Genomic DNA, 9,479 nt, shown 5'->3' with positions numbered 1-9,479 from the left:
GGGAGAGAGAGAGAGAGAAAGTGGGGGGAGAGAGAGAGAGACAGTGGGGGAGAGAGAGAGAGACAGTGGGGGGAGAGAGAGAGAGAGAGAGACAGTGGGGGGAGAGAGAGAGACAGTGGGGGAGAGAGAGAGAGAGAGAGAGAGAGAGAGAGAGAGACAGACAGTGGGGGAGAGAGAGAGAGAGAGAGACAGTGGGGAGAGATAGAGAGGAAGAGGGAGAGATAGTAAAGAGGGAGAGGTATAGAAGAGAGAAGCTGTGAGAGAGATAGTAAAGAGGGAGAGATAGTAAAGAGAGAGATAGTAAAGAGGGAGAGATAGTAAAGAGAGAGATAGTAGATAGTAAAGAAGAGGGAGAGATAGTAAAGAGGGAGAGATAGTAAAGAGGGAGAGATAGTAAAGAGAGAGATAGTAAAGAGGGAGAGATAGTAAAGAGGGAGAGATAGTAAAGAGGGAGAGGTATAGAAGAGAGAAGCTGTGAGAGAGAAGCTGTGAGAGAGATAGTAAAGAGGGAGAGGTATAGAAGAAAGAAGCTGTGAGAGAAAGGAAAAGAGATGAAGGACAAAGGGAAAATGGGAAGTAGTAAGAAAGCTTTGTAGGGGGGACTGAATGGACAAGTACACACACACACGGGAGTACACACACACACGGGAGTACACACACACCTTCACTGCAGGACTGATTAGTATGCCTGCTGGACCACATATATAACTACAGGAGGCATAATGGAAGGGACATTTGCTCGCCACTTGACAACAGCACAAATACTAAAATAATGGCAGCAGAGCTTTGTGAAGCCTAATGGTCAGAAATGATCCTACTGAGCAACATGAATAATACTGGGCTACGGAATCACATTACACACTAATGGACAAGCTGGCGGGCTGCAACACACCTGTGTAAACGCATGTACACACACGTCATTATATCCTGCTACAGCTCAATATCTGGTTGTTTTGTCACCTTCTCGCTGGCAAAGACCATGTCGTACCTATCGCCTGCATACCAACACCATGGAACGGGCTGGCTGTGTACTGAGTGGCTGTGGGCTGACTAAAGCATCATGCCTGGCACAGTGTTTCTAGGGCCACTCAGGGGCCCCCCAGCAGAGGTGATAATGTGGCCCATTGATTACCGTGGGCCTTTCACCGCTCGGGGACTACCCTGCCTGGGCTTGTTCTCTCTCTCTCTCTCTCTCTCTCTCTGAGGTAACAGACTGCATTCACACCCCCGGAGCTCTGGAGCTGATCTGAGCTGTGGTGGCTGATTGGCGGCCCACGCGAACCACTTTAGTTTCCCGTCCAAAGTAAATACGCTCACAATGGAGGGCTAGGGGTGGGGAGGGGTGACGGCTTTAGAGCAGAGCCCAGATGGCTCCCAGTGGAGGGCTTGAAGGAGCCAAAATGGCTCCCGTCGGAACACAAATGTAGCTCCGGTAATCTCCTAAATGCTGGGATTGTAAACAGGTGTTGAAAACAAACAAAAAAACAACACAAAACAAGAGAGTGGGTGGGAACTCATTGTTTAAGACTACAAAGACTACAAAAGACCAATCCTTTTTTGGAGTCCATTGAAGAGGAGGGCTTAGAAGGACTTTTAGCTGATCAACTACTACAGACTTAGCTCACTAGTCGCTAATTCACTTGGCTGTTTCAAAGGGTGGGATTAGATGGTTAAGATGTCACCAAAGGGCCACACTTCTCATACAAAAAAGTCCCCCGGGGTTTGAAATTAAACCCTAACGCCTTTTGATAAGCTCTCACGATCGTTTGAGAAGTCGAATGAGCCGGGACCTCGATTTAACGTCGTCCCCACCTGGGAATCAGGAGACAGAGAGATACTCTCACTTCCTGGTGTCTTCAATCACCAGTGACTATCTCTCACACACTTTAAATCTGCCTTTTTACGGCACTGTCCAATTACCAGGCCTCGTTCTGCTGTGTATAAACGCAGCGCTGCAGAAGTCAAAGAGCTGCCGGTGGTCGTAAAACACAGGAGAGAGATCTGGTGCTTCTCAGGTTAGATTCTGATTGTCACTGCCCTCTGTCTCTCTGCGTGCGTGTGCGTGTCTGTGTGCGTGTCTGTCTGCCTGCATGTCTGCGCGCACCTGTCTGTGTGCGCGCGCGAGTGCCTGTCAGTCTGTGTGCATGTGTCTATCTGTGTGCATGTGTCTATCTGTGTGCATGTGTCTATCTGTGTGCATGTGTCTATCTGTCTGTGTGTCTGTCTGTCTGTGTGTGTGTCTGTCTGTCCGTCTCTGTGTGTATATCTCTGTGTCTGTCTGTCTATGTGTGTCTGGGTCTCTGTCTGTCGTTCTGTGTGTGTGGGTCTCTCTGTCTGGGTCTCTGTCTATCCGTCTGTCTGTGCGGGTCTCTCTGTCGGTGTGAGTCTCTCTGTCTGGGTCTCCGTCTGTCTGTCTGGGTCTTCTTCTGTCTGTGTGGGTCTGTCTATCTGTGTGGGTCTGTCTGCCTGTGTGGGTCTGTCTGCCTGTGTAGATCTCTGTCTCTGTCTGTCTGGGTCTCTTTCTTCCTGTGTGGATCTCTGTCTGTGGGTCTATGTCTGTCTGTTTGGGTGTCTGCCTGTCTGGGAGTCTGCCTGTCTGGGAGTCTGCCTGTCTGGGAGTCTGCCTGTCTGGGTGTCTGTGTGGGTCCGTGTCTGTCTGGGTGTTTGTGTGGGTCCATGTATGTGTGGGTCCGTGTCTGTCTGGGTGTTTGTGTGGGTCCATGTCTGTGTGGGTCCGTGTCTGTCTGGGTGTTTGTGTGGGTCCATGTCTGTGTGGGTCCGTGTCTGTCTGGGTGTCTGCCTGTCTGGGTGTCTGTGTGGGTCCGTGTCTGTCTGGGTGTCTGTGTGGGTCCGTGTCTGTCTGGGTGTCTGTGTGGGTCCGTGTCTGTCTGGGTGTCTGTGGGGTCCGTCTGTCTGGGTGTCTGTGTGGGTCCGTGTCTGTCTGGGTGTCTGTGTGGGTCCGTGTCTGTCTGGGTGTCTGTGTGGGTCCGTGTCTGTCTGGGTGTCTGTGTGGGTCCGTGTCTGTCTGGGTGTCTGTGTGGGTCCGTGTCTGTCTGGGTGTCTGTGTGGGTCCGTGTCTGTGGTTCAACCATAGCCTCTAATTTGCAAACGTAAGCATGGCTTTCTGAGTGAATAACAAGAGGAAAGACAGGCAGGCAGGGAGAGGTTGGCACAGATTCATCCATTTACATAAAAAGCTCTTTATGAGTAATGCAAACCTGTCAACAGGTTGTGTGTCATCACAACATTAAAAGAGATGGAACACTCAGAGAGGGTTCCTTATCATCATACAAGTCATCTGAGTTCCATGAGAGTTTCAGTTACAAATCAATTGATGTGAGAGACTGTGTGTATTGGGACAATGCAGAATGACTCAGTCAGCCTCAGATGTAAGTATCATGGCTGACGTGTGGCAGTGAGTGAGCTGTAATCTGCACTAAGGCCGTGTGTGTTGGTTCTTCTATCCTTGTGGGGACTTTGGGGGATTTTAGGTCCCCACAAGGATAGTACAACAAGGAAAAAGCTTTTTCGTGGGGATATTTCCCACATCCCCACGAGGACAAAGCCTATTTTAAGCTTAGGGGTTGGGTTACAAATAGGGTTAGGGGTTAGGAGGTAGGTTTAGGGTTTGGAAGTTAGGGTTTGGAAGTAGGTTTAGGGTTTGGTTTAAGGTTAGGGTTAAGAGGTAGGTTTAGGGTTTGGTTTAAGGTTAGGGTTAGGTTTAGGGTTTGGTTTAAGGTTAGGAGGTAGGTTTATGGTTTGGTTTAAGGTTAGGGTTAGGGGTTAGGAGGTAGGTTTAGGGTTTGGTTTAAGGTTAGGGGTTAGGTTTAGGGTTTGGTTTAAGGTTAGGGGTTTGGTTTAAGGTTAGGAGGTAGGTTTAGGGTTTGGTTTAAGGTTAGGGGTTAGGGTTTAAGGTTAGGGTTAGGGGTTATGGGTTAGGTTTAGGGTTTGGTTTAAGGTTAGGGTTAGGGGTTAGGTTTAGGGTTTGGTTTAAGGTTAGGGTTATGGAAAATAGGATTCTGACTGGAAATACATTTTAGATCCCCACGAGGATAGAAGAACAAAACAGGTGCTTGTGCCACAGGAAGCAGGTATGACAGAGGATGGAGGGAGAGGGTAAACACTATCATTCATCCTCCATAACCCCTCGCTCCCTCCTCTGATATCCCTCTTTCACCATCATTCCCCTCTACATCTGCTTGAGGACAAGAACCTCAGTCTCTCCAACCGACAGCTCTGCTCACCCTCCGGCATTAGGCATGTATCACATTGAGCCCTGGAGGGGGGAGGGGGCAGGGTATCAACATGCTCAGAGGAATCTTATCAGAGAGCGAGGGATGGAGGAAAAAAGAGGGATGGAGAAAAAGAGGTAGAGAGAGAAGTAGGGGGAGATAGGAGAGATTGCACGGACTAGTCCACTCAAAACCCAAACTCAAAAACGACGGACAACTTTGACCAAAATCCATGTTGATTTTTTTGGACAAATAAAATAAATACATTGGCTGTGGTTCATTGTGATGGGAGAAGAAAAGGAGACGTTGATGGGACAGGAGAACTGAATCAGTGGGGCTCCCAGTCAACCTTGAAAGCACCATTTCAGAGGTATCGAACAGCACCCGTGCGGCCAAAATCCATCGTCTCGCCTTTCACTGAAATATAGATTAGGACTGGGAATTGCCAGTGACCTCCCAAAACAACATTATTACGATATTTAGGTGCCGATAAGATATGTATTGCAATTCTCACAATTCTTTACTGTTTGTATTGTGATTTGATACTGTGATTTTATTACGACTTGATGTTCCCAACAGATTGCTCACCATCTGTCTGCTTCAGAGGGACAAGAGAGAGTCATGAGAAAAACGAGTTTTGATCAGTCATGTAAATAAGTGCTGAAAACAAATTGGCTCCTTATTAAAAATGGAGGAAAAGCTATGAAGGAAAAATACTGTTTTGGTGAGCAGGTACAGCCAACTAGTGCAAAAATATTGCAATAGTCAAAACAAAATATCAGCAAAAATAAGATCACGATATGTAACTGTATCGATTTCCCCCCAACACTATTATAGATCACTTTTAGGTGGATTTACTGTCAGTTCATATAAATTATACATTGGACTGGCATTCCGACTGGACACAAATCGATAAACCTTGCAGTCTGGTGCGTTTTATAGTGATGTGGAAATAAATCAAATAAATGTCTGTGATGATAAACAGGAAACCAAATAAATAAATGAACAACTATTACCTGTAAATAAATACATAATGCAGGACAGGTTTCTGTGTGACAGCCGTGTGAATGCCATGGCAGCTCTATTATCTAGCACTGCAAGGGGAGGGTGGGTGTGTGTGTGTCTCTGGTACAGCCTTTTGTTAGCGCTGTTGGTACGTACGTTGACAGCACTGCTGCGAGGGTAACGGTGCGTACAGTGCTATCCGAGAGGGGACGACATCTTAATGAGTGTGTGTGTGTGTTTGTCAATCACTGCTTACTAAAGAGAATAAATGAAAATGGAAAGATTCATAATATTCAGCAGAAAAGAGAAGACCGGGTCTAATTAGCTGTGGAGGGTTGCATGTCCAGCTATTGGCTTCGGGAAGTGCTGCCAGTGAATGGAAGAGCTTGCGCACACAAGCACCTAAATTAGCCATCACATAACCTTATAACCACCAAATTACACCTGGAACACCACCAGTAATGAAGGGAATAAATTGCACATAATAACACTGTAATAGCAGGGTAGGCTGGGATCATGATGGCTTCACATTACAGACCAAGAGCCTATTTGTCAAGCACCCTAAGAGCTCCTCTTCAAATCATTACGGTTGTTTCTTCTTCCTAATAACCCTTTCAAAACATAACGACCACGGTCATTATGTGGACATTTCCTGGGCTGCATCCCAAATGGAACTCTTCCCTTTATAGTGCACTACCTTTGACCTGGGCCCATGGGGCCTAAACAAACAAAGAGGTAACAGACATACAAGCCTATGACACCTTGGTGACGTCCATCACCCAACCAACCAGGGGAGCAATCTAAAACGATCCCACATTTTAGACCAGGAAGGGTCAAACTCAGTCCACGGAGGGCCTAGTGACTGCTGGTTTTTGTTATTTCCTTTCAATGAAGACCTAGACAACCAGGTGAGGGGAGTTCCTTACTAAACAGTGACCTTAATTCATCAGTCAAGTACAATGGAGGAGGAAAAACCCGCCGGCGCTCAGCCCTCCGTGGAATGAGTTGGACATGTTATATTATGGCGGGGCACTTCTGCCGGATCAGATGTTATTGTGGGTGTAAAATGCTTGTGCTTCAGTGATTTCTAACAAATTACACAGTCCCAAAACACACAAATCTATGAAGGCCTCGTGGTTTCAGGATCAAATCTATAAATATAGATCACCTTAAAAAAGAAATAGGTAGTAACGTTCATCGATCCCCTAATGGGATTGATCTGCTTTGGATGATAATGCTGTGGTAATGGGCCTCTTAATTAAAGTGGCTACATGTGGCCTAATGACAAATACCATTAATCAGTTAGGACCAACAAAACACGCTTCACACTATGAACACAAATAGGCAAATAGGTCAGGGCTTGGCCCAAATAACTAAATCTTGATGATTGAGTTGGAGGCGTGGAACTAGGGATGTTAACGTGTAACCATTAATCAGTTAGGCACATCAAATCTAGGAAAATTAAGACACATTTGACCGGTCATGCTTATCGGTCTATCGGTTAATTAGCATCATTTCCTGGAAATGGAGCGTGTTTATTTAAGTTGGGATAGTTAAGCAACAAGGCCAGAGGGGGTGTGGTATATGGCCGTCGTGGTATGGGCTTGAGGAGGGATGTAAACGGCCGTGGCAATGATGGAGGAGAAGCCCTTAGCTGTGGTATATTGGCCATACACCACAAACCCCTGAGGTGCCACATTTCTATTATAAACTGGTTACCAACGTCATTTGCCTCTCCCCATAAGCCCTGTCCATGTGTGTCTAAAGGGGCCTGGGGCTATTGAGTTGCCCTCCCTGGCCTGGACCGATCTCCTGACATCTGACTCATGACCACTTTGTTTCCTCTGGCGGTGAAGCAGCCAGGTGTGTCCAATAACCAGGGGAGAGGAGAATGATGGTTTGCTCGTTTGTTTCCACAAAACCTTAGCTGTGTCACTGTCGATATACAGCGCTGTCAAGAGTGGTCACCTTCTGTATGCATGATAGTGTGTGCGGATGTGTGTGTGTGTGTGTGTGTGTGTGTGTGTGTGTGTGTGTGTGTGTGTGTGTGTGTGCACATTGATGAGTGTGTGAGTACATAAAGTTCCCTGAGTTGAGCTCTGCTGCCCTGTGGCAACAGCATCATCTTAACGCTCCAACACGATAAAAGAGCTAAGAACACGACATATCAACCCGTCACTCAGACCTCTTTAAAGTCCTCACAGAGTCGCCACTAGCTAAACAACATCGGCTCAAACTGCACCCTATTGACTATATAGTACACTACATCTGACCAGGGCCCAAAGGGAATAGTGTTATTTAGGACACAGCCTGGGAAAGGACTGGCGTTTGCAGAATAACACAGAAGCACTCTGGGTTTTTAAGAGTCCGGGAGAGGTGGAAGGGTGAGCCTGGGAGCACAGGTGGAAATCACTGAGCGCAGCGATAAGTGCTGAGGGAAGTGTGTGTAAACTCTGTGAGAGGCTCCTCCATAAACATTTATTGCTTAACCTCTCACCATGTTGACAGGCGCTGGACGAGGGCACACACACAGAGCTGGATGCAGGACACAAGCACACACACCCCAAATCCAACTTCTGTGTCCTCAAATCCCACAGCTTCACTCTCACTTCTCCAGAGCTTTTGCCATGTGGCTTTTCAAACAGCACTTTGTCCTCTGCCTTCAACTGAACTAGGCCTATACCTCCCAGTAGACCAGTCTCTGGCATTCACAGCGCTGTGTGTTTCAGCTAGATAGCTACTCTCTAGCCTGCTGTCCCATCAACCTTCAGCACTCTGCTAAGGGTGGTCTGCTCTTGTAATCAGCGCTCATATTAGAGAAGGAAGGTCTCATCACACACACACACACACACACACACACACACACACACACACACACACACACACACACAGGCAGAATAGTCTAGATGCACTTGTCTCTGACACAAAGCAGGCATGTGAGGTTTACAAAGGTGCAGTGTGTGTGTGTGTGAATGTCCGCTCCTAAGGACCCTGGGCGATCAATGTGACTCGGAGGCCCATGCATCACTGTCATGGAGGGCCGATTGCACCCCTCTCTCCAAACGATCGGGGGTCATTAGCAGGCCAGTGAAACATGAATGACCCCCCCCCCCAAGGCAAATTCACTCACAAAAGAATCTGCCTCACATTGAGTTTCCCTCATCAATAGATAATTTATGTTTGCCCAGAATGAGTCTCCTGTCTGCCGATTGAAAGAAATACAGAGAGAGAGAGGTAGAGAGGTAGAGAGAGAGAGGTAGAGAGGTAGAGAGAGAAGTAGAGAGGTAGAGCGGTAGAGAGGTAGAGCGGTAGAGAGGTAGAGCGGTAGAGAGGTAGAGAGAGAGGTAGAGAGGTAGAGCGAGAGAGGTAGAGCGAGAGAGGTAGAGAGGTAGAGAGAGAGAGGTAGAGAGGTAGAGAGAGAGGTAGAGAGAGAGAGGTAGAGAGGTAGAGAGAGATAAATGGCAGAGGGCTCCCGGGTTGTAATGAAAGGATGTACCGTCTGTTCGAGCCGCTAAACGATTTGTCGTGGCTATGACAGGTGAGCAGGATGAGGAGAAAATAACTGAAAAGGGGAGAATAAGAAACAGAAGGCTGATTGGGGGGCGAACATCCCTCTCCACCTGAGTTAGCAGGGAAAACAAAAATGATTTACCATTGTTGTGGAGGGGTGGAAGACATTTTCTAGTGCTTATTATATCCCAGCGTCTGTTTCGTTCTGGGATAAGGAGAGGAGATCAAAGGACGAATCTCTTCCTCTCAATTCAATTCAAGGGCTTAATTGGCATGGGAAACATATGTTAGCATTGCCAAAGCAAGTAGATCAAAAACAAAAAGTTAAATAAACAAAAACGAACAGTAAACATTACACTTACAGAAGTTCCAAAAGAATAAAGACATTTCAAATGTCATATTATGTATATATACAGTGTTGTAACAATGTGAAAAATAAATAAACATAAATACGGGTTGTATTTACAATGGTGTTTGTTCTTCACTGGTTGCCCTTTTCTTGTGGCAACAGGTCACAAATATTGCTGCTGTGATGACACACTGGAATTTTACCTAGTAGATATGGGAGTTGATCAAAATTGGGTTTGTTTTCGAATTCTTTGTGGATCTGTGTAATCTGAGGGAAATAACTGTTTCTAGAATGGTCATACATTGGGCAGGAAGTTAGGAAGTGCAGCTCAGTTTCCACCTCATTTTGTGGGAGGGTGCACATAGCCTGTCTTCTCTCGAGAG

This window comes from Oncorhynchus nerka, linkage group LG8, assembly GCF_034236695.1.
Source record: "Oncorhynchus nerka isolate Pitt River linkage group LG8, Oner_Uvic_2.0, whole genome shotgun sequence".
In the NCBI taxonomy this organism is placed as follows: Eukaryota; Metazoa; Chordata; class Actinopteri; order Salmoniformes; family Salmonidae; genus Oncorhynchus; species Oncorhynchus nerka.
The sequence above is the reverse complement of the archived record's forward strand: the minus strand, read 5'-3'. Positions refer to the sequence as shown.